Source organism: Rhinatrema bivittatum, chromosome 7 (genome assembly GCF_901001135.1).
Source record: "Rhinatrema bivittatum chromosome 7, aRhiBiv1.1, whole genome shotgun sequence".
NCBI lineage: Eukaryota > Metazoa > Chordata > Amphibia > Gymnophiona > Rhinatrematidae > Rhinatrema > Rhinatrema bivittatum.
In genome coordinates this window covers 18,029,180-18,043,186 of record NC_042621.1, presented here as the reverse complement: position 1 = coordinate 18,043,186, position 14,007 = coordinate 18,029,180, and positions in this window count along the sequence as shown.

Below are 14,007 nucleotides of genomic sequence, written 5' to 3'. Positions count from 1 at the left end.
ACTTACACATAGAGCCTCCATGTACTGTACCTTATAAGGGTGCACCCTTCTGGCAGCATGCCACCTGGCTGCACCCGGAGATGTCCTCCACAAGGGGATATCAGGAGGGCCAACGAGGCTATGAGCCCCTGCCATTCCCGGCTACAGTGTGCTAATACCTGCCACTTGGCCAAGCACATGCGCATCCTTTACAATTGTGCTCTATGCAGCGGCACAGTTCTGTGGTGCAGGAGCACCATTAGCTGGATGCGCAGACGTTAAACAGGCTGAACGCTACATGCTGTATTCTTGGACCTGGCAACCTGACCTTCATGAGGTGCAATGTGTCAGGGAAGCTAGCTGTGTGTAAGGGTGCTGACAAACAGCATTGCAGTGATCACTGTTGCACCTGGCCTGTGAACCACTACATACACAGGCGACACAGTGGCCTGGACATCTAGACACCTTACAGCATGTATGGCAAGAGGTAGAAGGCTGAGATTCCGGATGTCCACCTACAGTGGCAGACCATCTGTCAGGGATTGTGTCCTCCATGGCCGCACAAACCAACTCATAATTGAGTACAGAAGTGTGGGACACCCAGTGATACATATAGCTTCACACATTGGGACTATGCCAATGCCTAACAGTCTATATGTGGACAAGTCCCCTTTAGCTCGCCGGCCAACTATGTATTCCACAGGAGCTGCCGCACAGTGGTCTTCCCACTCAGTGCTTACTGAGCTGTGTGCAACAATAGAGGGATTATGGGCCAGATATGGGCCTACATGTCACACCACAACTCCCATCTCACCCATAATGTAAGAGATCTCGGGGTCATATTAGACAACCGCCTCAATCTAAAGAAAATGATCAACACCACAACCAAAGACTGCTTCCACAGACTACAGGTACTAAAAAGACTCAAACCTCTCCTATTTTTCCATGATTTCAGGACAGTTCTCCAATCCTTAATATTTGCCAAAATAGACTACTGCAGTGCTCTCCTCACAGGCCTTCCCAGCTCAACCACCAAGCCGCTACAGATGATACAGAACGCCGCAGCCAGAATTTTGACCAACACCAACCGGAGAGAACATATTACTCCCATCCTCCGAAACCTACACTGGCTACCAGTCAACTTCAGAGTCCTACACAAATCACTCACTTTAATACATAAATCCATCCATAATCACCTTCACCTCGACCTCGAAATCCCTTTCAAACTCCATACCTCCAGCAGACCGATTAGAGAGAACTACAAAGGAGCACTTCAACCCCCCACAACCAAAGCCATGCGCCTCATCTTGACCAAAGACCGAGCGTTCTCAATAGCAGGCCCAGCTATCTGGAACAACCTCCCAGCAGATCTCAGGCTGGAACACTGCCTAGTAACATTTAAGAAAAAACTCAAGACCTGGTTGTTCCGCCAAGCCTTCCCGGACCCCTCAGACACACATTAGACGACGAACCGGCTCATGAGCAATGGAACCCAGATCCTCTCTAAATACGACACAAGCACCAGTATTATCATAATAGCTCAACTAGCACTAGCACGGACTTTTAGATCTTAGTTTCTTAACTTACTACCCTCTTACGCCTTCTTTCCAGCTGTTTAAGCTTCCAAGTTTTGCAGTCCTTGTTAAATGTAACTTTGTTTCTCCTGATTTTAATAAGTTGTTTATGTTTTACTGTTTACGTCCCTGTTCGATGTAAACCGACCTGATAAGGTATTTAACTTTGAAGGTCGGTATAGAAAAATGCTAAATAAATAAATAAATAAATGTCCCCCCGATTGAGATAGATGCACCCATATCGCTCTGTTGGGAGGGTATACATCCCATTCACATGATGTCCCTCAAGAAAGGCTTGCAGGTACAGCAGCTTCAAGACAGAGTATGTAGAAGACTAGGGCTGAGGTAGCTATATTGTGTGATGGTGGCACAGGTCATACAGTATGTGCAAACACTAATATTCTGTTGATACTGATGTGTGAGCAACATTGGTTACCTGTAACCTTTTGAACAGCACACCTGTAGGGAGGAAAGTCTACTGGGGTTCTGCAGAATTTTATTTATTTATTTATTTTATTTATTTAAGGTTTTTATATACCGGCAATCATGAGCACATATCTTGCTGGTTTACATGGAACGGGAGTGCATTAAATACAACAACTAGAACTGTGGTGATCGAAGGAGCAGTTACAAATAACAAGGGTAGCAGAACTTGGATAAGAAGGAAGAGATAGGAAAGAATAAACGGTTAAACGGTATACAAATAAATTAAATGCTATGTAAAAATGGCATGATTAATGGCTGAATATTTGAAGTCCTTGGTTTGTATCTATAACGTGATATTAGATTGTGTCTGGGAAAGCTTGCTTGAATAACCAAGTCTTAAGTCCTTTCCTAAAAGTTAAGAGGCAGGGTTCCAGTCTGAGATCTGAGGGAATGGAATTCCACAGAGAAAGGCCAGCAGTGGAGGTGGCACGATCTCTTAGAGTGATGTGTTTGGTCATTTTCGCAGGGGGAACTTTGAGGGCGCCTCGGTAGACATTTCTGGTAGGTCTTGTCGAGTTGTATGCTTGGAGGGGGATTTGTAGATCGAGGGAGATGCGTTGATGAATAGTTTTGAAGATGACACAAATGGCTTTGTACATGATACGGAAGTGTACGGGTAGCCAATGTAACTCTTTCAGAATGGGGGATATGTGGTCTCTCTTTCTTGCGCCTGTTAGTAATCGAGCTGCTGAGTTTTGAACCATCTGTAGTGGTTTGGAGTAGGAAGAGGGCAGACCTAGCAATAGGGAATTGCAGTAGTCTAATTTTGCAAAAATGACTGCTTGGATGATCGTTCTGAAGTCTTGGGCATGGAAAAGACGTCTTATCCTCTTCAGAACCTGGAGTTTATAGAAGCAGTCTTTGGTTGTTTTGTTGATATGGGCCTTGAAGTTTAGCCGGTTGTCTATTATCACTCCTAAGTCTCGAACTTGTGTGGTAGGTGGGTTGGTGGGAAGAGTAGTGTTGGAGATGTTGGTTTCCAGAGAAATGAGAAGGATTTCTGTCTTAGAAGAGTTTAAGATGAGGTGTAGGTTGTTTAGTAGTTGTTTGATTTTCAGGTGGCATGATTCCCAGTAGTCAAGAGTTTCAGAGTATGTATCTTTGATGGGGATGATGATTTGGATATCGTCTGCATAAAGGAAGTACTTTAGATTGAGGTTGGTGAGAAGTTGGCAGAGAGGAAGAAGATAGATATTAAATAGGGTCGGAGATAATGAAGAACCTTGAGGGACTCCTATGACAGAGTCAAATCTAGAGGATTCCTTGTTTTGGATTTTAACTTTGTAACCTCTGTTATTGAGAAACGTTTTGAACCAGGATAGGACGGTGCCGCTGATTCCTATAGACGAGAGTTGGTTTAGGAGGATGGCGTGGTTGACCGTGTCGAACGCTGCTGAGAGGTCTAACAGGATCAATAGGAATGAGTTTCCTTTGTCAAGGCCCATTAAGATATAATCTGTCAACGAGGAGAGGAGGGATTCTGTGCCTCGATTTTTTCTGAAGCCGTGTTGTGGGCTGAAGAGAAGATTGTTGTCTTCGATGAAATCTGAGAGTTGAGAGTTCACTAGTTTTTCCATGATCTTGGCGATGAATGGGAGGTTAGCTATGGGGCGGAAGTTGTTGGGTTCCTTTGGGTCAAGGTTAGGTTTCTTTAAGAGCGGTGAGATTGAGGCCATTTTGAGGTCATCAGGGCAGATTCCTTGGGCTAGAGAGCAGTTGATGATATTTGTCAAAGATGAGGCTATTGTGTCTGGAATAGATAGAAGTAATTTGGAGGGGATGTGGTCTGCAGGATGAGATGAAGGTTTCATTTTTCTCAGGATGGCTTGTATCTCAGTGGAGGCTACAGGTTCAAAGGTGTTTAAGCTGGCATTTTTGTGTGCAGGTTGTTGATATGTCTGGAGGGCTGCTGTGTCGGGAGGCAGTTGTGTTAGGAGATTGGAAATTTTATTTTGGAAAAACTGAGCGAGTTCTTCGGCTTTGGACTGAGCCATATTGCCGGGGATTTCTCGCGGTATGGTTTGAGTGAGGCTGGAGACATAGGTGAAGAGGGCTTTAGCGTCAAAGACCAGGTTGTGAATCTTGGATGCGTAAAAATCTTTTTTTGATTTTGAGGTGAGGGATTTGTACTGGTAAAGTGTGGATTTGTATGATGAGATGGTGGTGTCGCAAGGGGTTTTACGCCAGGTCGCTTCTTTTTTTCTTAAAGTTTGTTTAAGTTTTCTGAGTTCGTTGGTGAACCAAGGTTGTCTGTTGGCTGCATTGGTGTGAGATTTTTTTGTAATTGAAGGACAGAGCTTGTTGGCTATGTTTTCTGTTATGTTGTTCCATGAACGAATGGCAGCGTTAGGGTCGGATAAGTCTAATAGGGGGAGCTGGGAGACTAATTGGGTGTTGAGGTCTTCTGGAGAACATCGCTTTTTGTAATGGAATGAAGGTGAGGGGATGTTAGGGGTGTTGGTTTCTTCCAGTGCAAAAGAGGTGGAAATAAGAGTGTGGTCTGACCAAGGGACCTTTTTGTTCTTCAAGTTGTACGTGTTCGTAATCCCTTTGTTGAAGAAAATCAAGTCCAGGGTGTGACCCGCTTTGTGTGTGGGTTCATTGACTATTTGTTGGAATTCCATGGCAGATAGGGCTGTGAGGAGGGTTAAACAGCTGTTGGATGGTGAGGGGTTGTCAATATGTAGATTGAAGTCTCCTAAGATGATTGCTGGAGAATCCAGGTTGATGAGCATGGTGGAGATTTCAAGGATAGGGGAGACATTGGATTCAAGGAACCCTGGGGGGGCGTAGACAAGAAGGATTTGAAGATGTTGTGAGGTGAAGAAGCCGACTTCCAGTTTTGAGTTAGAGCTGAATGGATGTTGGGAGAAGTTCAGACTTTTTTTGGTAGCCAAAAGGATTCCACCTCCTCTTTTTTTCAGTCTCGGGAGTGAGAAGACGTCATAGGTATGTGTAGGTAGTTGGTTTATTAACGCTGTATCTGAGGGCTTGAGCCATGTTTCAGTTACTCCACAGATATCTGGCTTGGCGTCGTTGAGATAATCATTAAAGATTAAAGAATTAAAGATTAAAGATTAAAGAATGTAAATGTGTCTTGATCTGTTAATAGTCATTAATGTAAACCTAATATTTTTCAACACTGACAGATACCTGTTAGTGGACTGTACTGGTTGTGCAAACAACATGCACTATCAACAATGTCAGTAAAACTTGGAGAGTGGCTTGTATATCTGTGTCTGGCGAGGTAATATATGTGAAGAGACTGTAGGATTGTGGACATCACAGTGTTGCCCGTCAGACAGTGTTCACATGTTGGACGTGGCCAACATTATAAAGGGTGCATGCACATACCACAGCTGGGAGACGGCACCAGAAGGATGTGTGTCACAACGGATGGTGACCACTTCTTGCCACCTTTGGCCTTTTCTGGCCATCCAATTAATATACTGGTACTTAACACTGAATGCACACCAGCACTCACCAAATCTGTGTGCACATGGACACCGGATTGACACACGTAAGGCCTCTTTAACATGCCTTACACAGGTTGCACCATGTAAACGGGTATGACACATCAGCATTCATATATTAACCTCTCCGTACGACTAGCAACAGCCTAGTAACCTGTCCGCTGACAGTCTGTGAACCTGTTTTAATACACGGCATGCAGAGTGCTACATAACCCTTCCCATGCCTCACAACCTTATGGCTAAGACAGTAACTGTAGGAAACCTTCCCTGCCACACAAGGAATCCATGTACAGGCTGCCATGGTGGGGATGTACACTGATATATCAGTATGCACAGGGTACATGCTTAGCATGTGCAGATGAGAATGGCTACACACTATTGTATGCCAATAGCACCTGAAAATTTTGCGTATGCATGATCCACCACTATAATGGATGTCCTGAATGGCACCAGAGGTTGCCAACCTGTCTGTGAGTCACCCAGAGCTGGTGGAAGCCATCTTCCCTTTACCAGCACATGTGAGAGACCAATTTAGGAAGCAAACTTGGTTAGTACCGTAGCATCTGTTAGGCTCACATACGTGGTGTTTGTCAGGATGAGATTACCTATAATACTGAACACTGGTAAGAAATACGTGTCTGGACTCATCACCGCCAATAGTGCCTGACATGAGCACTGCAAATGGAATAGACTGCTGTCCACCCCTTCCCACACAGATCATGAGAGCAGGCATACATCAAAATGCTCCCTTACTGTGCATTCATTGTACTGAGGAACAGTACCTCTTCTAGTATGAGGGACATGTCATGTACTCCCCTAATGTTTAATCTGCAGGGTCCCCCTTAGCACCCTCCTAATACCTGAACCTCCCAGTAAGGTATTTCAATGGCAGGTGCAGAAGTTGCTATACTGGACCTCAGCCAGGGGGCAGTTGGGAAACTCTGCATTGGTCCAACGTGTGATGCAGCATGCTAGGTGTGGCGGGTGTACACCGAGGGCACATTAGAAACATAAAGAGGACACAAAAGGTGGCAGGTTAAACCAGAATTTTATTCCTGACAACATTGTGCAGGGTATAGTGAAGTATTAGATCAGCAGTTTAACCGTACATTAGACGTTCCTAGGTAGTCATTATCTGCAAGTACTAGATAGCTAATAGATCCAAAGGGGTCCAATTCCCTGCTACCTCACTCTACCATAAGGAGTATATACACATATGCAGGTAGTGGGTGTTATCAGTACTGGCAAAACATGATTACCTAGGAATAGAGAAACAGGAAGTGGCAACCCAATAGCTGTGATCCTGCAATACATAGATTAGCGCTGGACAGTATACAAGGTGTTGACTGGCATCGGGCCCAGGCGGTCCATGTTGAAAGAATGCACTGAAAGGGGAGTGCCTGAGAGGCCCGCCGGCAGAGTGAAAGTCTGGCCAGCAGACAAGATATCCTGCAGTTCAGCATGTAGACAGCAGGGGAACACATGAAGGGTGTGGCAACAGCAGTGAAGGCCCAAGACGAGACAGCAGTGAAGGCCCAGGACGAGACAGCAGTGAAGGCCCAGGACGAGACAGCAGTGAAGGCCCAGGACGAGACAGCAGCGGCATGGCAACAGCAGTGAAGGCCCAGGACAAGACAGCAGAGGCATGGCAACATCAGTGAAACTCCCAGGACGAGACAGCAGCAGCATGGCAACAGCAGTGAAGGCCCCGGATGAGACAGGCCAAGTGCCATTTGGAGCCATGAGGCACAGAACGCACCCCACAAGCAGCATTGACAGCCCTTGAGCACACAAGTCATCCCACAGCACACAGGCAGAATTTGCAGCCCTTGAGAACAGAAAGCACCCCACAGCAGAGTGGCGCAGTGGAGGCCAGTGGCACACAGCAGAGTGGTGCAGTGGAGGCCAGTGGGCTAGCTGACCAGGTGGGTGGGAGGTGGCGCCTCATCTGCTTTGCATGATGCATCCTCTTCCATCTCGGCGGCACTGCAACTCTGCGGGATGGCCATCCCAGTGATGGGTGGGAGAGAGTGCCCTACCCAATTTCTGGTGTCTGATGGTCCCCTCAGGGCCCTTTGCCACGACGTGCTGGTCCTGTGGGAGGTGGCATGTTCTTGGGGGGACGGCTCCTGTGGCCTCGGGACCCTGAGGGACTGGTTTGGGGTGTCGAGGCTGTGGATGATGACGCCTGCTGGTGCACCATCCGCTGCAGGATTTGGAGCAGTATTGTGTTTTGTGTGCCAATCGCTGCTGTCATGCTGGTGTATGCCTGGGTGGTCGAGGCAGTGTGGAGCTGGAAGTGGTGGGTGAGCTGTGTAACGGCTCTCCTCAGCCCACGCAGCTCCATCCTGATTTGGTCTGCCTGTGTGCCTGTGATAGGGTCCTGGGTGGGTAGGAAGGGTGGGGCAGCTGTAGCTGGTTGTGGTGGTGGTGGTGGTGCTGGGGGAAGTGCTCTTGTTGCCACAGGTGCTGGTGCAGGGCTGAATGGCGATGGGACAGGGGTATCCTGAGTAGGTGGAGTTGTCTTGAAGGCGAGTGGGCTGCTTCCATGCAGAGCGGTGGGGGGGGGGGGGGGGGAACTCCCACTCCAGACCTTCAAGGGCCTCGGGTCAGGTTGAGGGGGCTGCCTTCGCCTGCTGCTGTGGGGCCCAACTCTTCATCCTCCTCCTCCTCCTCATCCGACGACTGCGTCATGGCATCAATGACGAAGGGCCTGGAGAGCATCGCTGGCCGCCTTGTGCCAGGTGGGTCACTGCTGGTGCCTGGTCCTTCCCAGCTGGCATCTGACCTCTGCTGCCTGGGACCAGAGGGCTCTGTAGAAGATGGGGGAGAAAAGGATGGACAGCATCAGTAACACAACAGGTACTGATGCTGTCTATCAGTACCAGGAGCAGGAAACAGGGACACATAATCATTGACCAACATGTCAGTCTGCTTATGAAGTTCTGTTGTTTCTCTGTACCTCATGGCCTGTGGCCTGGGGGATGGAGGATGGGGGCTCCACAAGGGCCTCTGCAGAGCACATGGGGGAAGTGAGATCATTCATAGTTCTAAGCTTTTCATGAACACCTCATACTGCTAGCCTCAGTCTGGGGGATGGGGGCTCCACAAGGGCCTCTGCAGAGCACATGGGGGAAGTGAAACCATTCACAGTTCTAAGCTTTTCTTCAACACCTCATACTGCTAGCCTCAGTCTGGGGGATGGGGGCCCCACCCTGGGCTGTGCTGAGCACATGGGGGAAGTGAAACCATTCACAGTTCTAAGCATTTCATGAACACCTCATACTGCTAGCCTCAGTCTGGGGGATGGGGGCCGGGGCAAGACTGTTCTGCAGAGCACTTGGGGAACTTCAACAGAGAACAGGGCTAAACCTTGTGTATGAACCTTGAACAGGACAGGAAAGGACATGGTGGGGGGGTACAGGCCAACTTACCATCTTCGGGGTGGGATGTATCTAGTCGTGGATCCAACCCCTTGAACACGTCTGGTCCCAGGGGCTGCATCAGATGCCTCTCCATGTCCGTGAAGCGGATTGGGCAAGGGGACCTTCCTCCTGTCTCCCGCAGGTACTCTCTGCGCTCCGCTATCTTGACCTTCATCTGTGCCTTTATGTCCCTGTAACGGTGGGCCACCTGCTCCCCGGTGCGAGGTATCCCACTTTGCCGTCTGATGTCCACTGCTATGGTGGCCCATAGCTGTGCCTTGGCTACCTTGGACGTCTTCACTGCCAGGTTGCCAAAGAGATGGGCATAGTGGCGTAGGACACCTTCAATCAGCCGATCGTTGTCCTCCTGGCTGAAGCGTATAGCACGCTGCCTCACCCTTGCCTGGCTGCCTGGTTTGGGTGCCACTTCCAGAGGGGTCTCCTCCCTAGCCTCACTCTGCGACCCACCAGATTCCCCACTCCCTTCCTCACCCCCCCCCCCCCCCACCTGACCCTGCGCTTCCAGCTCCCTTCCCTCTGCCCTGGCTGTCCAGCCCTACCTCTTTCCCCCATTCTCTCCTGCCTCACCCTTCCCCACCCTCCTATCACTTCCCTCCTGCCTATCTCTCCCACTACCCCTGTCCCTGCTCCTACTCCTCATACCCCTACCACTAGGTCCCTCTTCCTCTCTCCCCCCCCCCCCTCCTCCTTCCCCCTCCTCTCAACTTCCCTCTTCTGTCCTCTCCTCCCACTCCTGTCATGCTCCATCCTCCTCACCACTACCACCACCACCACACTCCTCCTCCTCCTCCTCCTCCACACAGATAGGGACAAACAGGTAACTGACAATCTTTCACCAACACAGATTACACAAGGCACAGGTAAAGGGAAACAGATGACAACAGTGAATATAACAAGACAGCACACTCAGTAATCAAAATCCTAACTCCAACTCCTTCAAAACTCCTTCCAACCCCTCAAAGGAGGAGCAGGAAGTGACCTTTTATACATGTCACATTATTGCGGGATGCGGTACTTGGTTTCACTTTTATCTGCACGCCGCGAAAAGATTGCGCAGTGCGCTGATTTGCCATTGATTTCAGCGCAAATCTTGACAACATTTTTGCAATTCGCGAAAACTTTGCGGGGCGCGAAAATTCCCTGCTGCGCGGAAAGTGCCTCATTTGCATGGGAACGCCCCTTTTATTAACACAGGCGGTACCCATGCGTTACCCATGCGAAATTGGTCAATGAGGCCCTAAAGGTAGAATTGTTAGAAAATCAGGCAAGGTCAAAGAACATTCGTTGTGTAAATTTTCCAAAATACCCACAATGACCCCAATGCAATTATGGAGGAGATATCTGATGGAAACTTTGTCCCTACCAGAGCCCACTTTGCCTATAATTTCAAAGATATTCTTTTTGCCTCCATTGAAAAAATCTTTAACAGTTGGAGATAATGATAATATCCAGACTCAGGAATTACAGCAAAGACAACCTAAATCTAGTAACGGTATAAATATCTCTGATATACTGGAATTATCAGAAGATAAGCTAGCAGAACCTACAACATTAATTATAACATTTATGCTTGAATCTGTCCGGGATTGGATTTTTAAAAAATATTTTGCTACTAGATCAAAAGAATTCTTAGGATGCAGGGTCCAGATTTTTCCTGATTTAACACCTATAACACAGGTCTTACAGATGGGAATGCACTTCATTTTGAAGTACCCCTGTAAGTGTATTATAAAAGCTGAGGGTCAAATCTATATTTTTACACAACCTATTCAATTATCTCCGTTTATTGAAAGCAAATCTAAATCTAGACCTAAACTGACATCTACGCCAGGACCCTAGACATAATGCTCTTTGTGCGAAAAAATCTCCTACATAGAAAGAAATATCCCTGATGGTTGGTAAATGATACTCTTGTGGAAGTAAATTATTGGGAATTAGGGTATTTTGGACCCCTGATATAGTGGGCTTGAAAGACAGGTTTTACAGGTATAGTTTAGTTATGGTGAATTACCTATAAGATAATACTGTGTATTTAAAACATAGTTATTAGAATGTTGGTGTTTGTTGGACGACAGTGTTTACTATATTTCTGTAACCTGTTATGAAAATCAAGATGTTAAATACTTGATGTAATATGAACATGTTATAAATAAAAAAAATAAAATATATATATAAATCTTGACTCAAAAGCCCTGTGTATCCTGGGAAAAATGAATGAAGTCCTTTCATGTAAATTTCTAGACCACTCCCTCTCTGAATTGTATTAAATATCTGCTTCACTATAACATGCATGAACGTAAAATCATTCTACTACACATTAACAGGTTGACTTTGATGCTGCCTCATAGATCAGCCACAAAGACCCTCTGTGCCTGTCCCATGCTCTCTTTAATTCAGAACTGTTTTGGTGTCTACCACTTCCGTTTGGAGTATTCTAAACATTTATTATACTTTTCTATGAAGAAATATTTTCCCAACTTAATTTTCAGTTGGCTCCTTTTTGACTTCATACTATGACCTTTTGTTCCAGAAATGTCCTTCCTTGAAATAAATGGTCTTGGCACTTACCTATTAGCTATGCCAAAATTTGGCTGCCTAAGTGAATCAATAAGCTTAAAAATAATAATAAAGATGAACACAATAAGATATTCTAATGGATTTTCTCCCATGTGTCAAGTGGGGGAGGGGAGGGGAATTATAGCAAATCAGATCTGAGTGTGTTTATTCATTACTTCTGCAGAAGCAAAGCATCCTGAGGAAACTTTCTGTTTACCAAAAGTTTAAGTCATTAACATCAATCAAATGGAACCTGAGGCATTTCCCACTATAATTATTCTGCCCAAATTCTTATAACGGGAAAGAATCTATAGCAATGAAGGAGAACAAATAAGCAAGATGTTCCTATAGCATTTTTTTGCTTCATCCTTTCCAAGGAAACTTGTTTTCTTTTAGGGCATCAGAATGTGTGCATTGGGCTGAGGTAAGTTTTATGAGATAAAGTGTGGCATACATCTTAAAGTAGATAAAGCCAAATGATTAGCTATAGAAGCAGATACATTCAAATATAGATTCAGACTTTGGATCTTATTTACTAGGTATTTGCAGGGGTAGAAAATTCATTTTGTTTTTTGGTTCATTTTCAGGAGGTTTTTTTTTCCCATGAATCTTCATTTGTTTAATGTTTGATTTGTTTCTTTCATTTAAAAAATTAAAAAGAACAAAACAAGGAAATGGGGCCTCCCAAAGTCTCCTGATCCCATCACCCATCCACCCAGAAAAATGCCAGAGGAAGATGGCGGCATAGACGGAGGCTGCAGTCGCTGGTTTTCCTTGCTTGTCCTGGACTTGAATTTCCTTTTCTAAGATAATGCCGCCAAAGCGTAAGGGGAAGGTGAGAGTTTTTCCCTCTCTACTCCTACAATCACCAATACAGCAGGAAATCACGTGATTTATGTCCTCACCTGCACTAAACCCGAGAACCAAGGATCCAGATCGATCGGGCGTTTTGGGAGGCCAGCCCGATTTTGCAGAGGAGGCTTCACTGAGTCCAAATCGTAGACCACCACCGGCGCAGAGGACGGGGGAACAATGCCCGGGAAAAGCTACAGAGGAGGTTACTCCTTCCGGGTCAGGGGTGGGAGGTTACTCCTCCCGAGCAGCAGGGGTGGGAGATCAAGCCACAGAGATGTCGAGTCAGATGCCAGAGGAATGGGAAGGCGAGCCGGCCCTGAGCGATGTCGCAACCGGAGGATTAGACCAGGCTGCTGGTGGTGAGTCCTTGGACATTGTAACTCGACCTGCCGTGGTCACCTTAGAGTTAATGTGGGACCTAATGGCTGAAATGTCCACAAATATCAAGAGACTTGAGAAAAAAATGGACACAAATAGCTGGAAAAGCCAACAAGATATTTTGCTGTTACAAAAGTCTATTAAAAAATCAGAAGAGAGGATTAAGGTGCTTGAAGAGACAGAGAAGAAGAATTTGGAATTTCACGCTGCGGTGGTAAAAGATAGAGCTCTTCTAGCAAGAGGTATAGAAAACTTTGAGAATAACTCTGAGTGTTTGAATTTACATCTCCTAAATTTTCCTAGAGTTGTGGGGGAAGTACCCTCGGGAACTTTCCTCAAGTTTCTTAAAGAAGTATTAGGTTTTGAGGATAATGATTTACCTAATGTTAATGTTTGCTATTTCCTGCCAAAAAGGATTTCAAATGTAAACACACCTGAATTACCTTTTCAGGGAAATCTTACAGAATTTCTAGAAAATTCTAATCAGGTGATAGATTGGGGTACATTCATAGTTTCCTTTATAAGTTACTCTGACCTGAATAAGGTCATGAAGAAATATTTTTCAAAGTATCCCGTTTTATTCCATGATAAATCTGTTAAGATCTTCCCAGATCTTGCTTTAACAACTCAGCTGCGGAGAAAAGAGTTTTTGGCTCTCCGCCAAGAGGTTATATCTTTGGGCTATTCGTGTAAATGTTTGTTAAAAAAGAATCAGGAAATTTTTGTATTTCTCGTGTCCGATCATCTGAAAAGTTTTATTGAGAAAAGAAAAATAGTCACTTCGTCCCCATTACCTAACTAAGAAAGTATATATCTAGTGCAGGAAATTCTATGTTAAGCTTTTTCTTTGAGTTTTTTTTTTCCTGGATTGTGACTCCCTAAAGTTAACTTAAAGCCTCTCTCTAGCTTTATGGTGTTAGTACTATATTTCTGTTGATTATATAAATAAGGTTTAAAGCTGATTGTGATTAGTTGGTGGATGAACTGTATTACGGTATCCTTTTCTTTATGTCAGATTTGTTTCTCTATCTTCTTTCTGTTATTCTTTGTGCAATTTCAACTTATATTTAAATTGCTGTTATAATTTTTTGAAAATCAATAAAAAAACAAAAATGAAGAAAGAAAAATGCCAGGGACCGGGGGGGGGGGGGGGGGGAGGCCTTCCCCCCCCCCCCCCCCCCCCCGGGCTTCCCTTACCCAGTCTGGTAGGGATCCGCTGGTAAAGCCTAGGCCCAGGCCTAAACCTCGACCTTGTGTAGG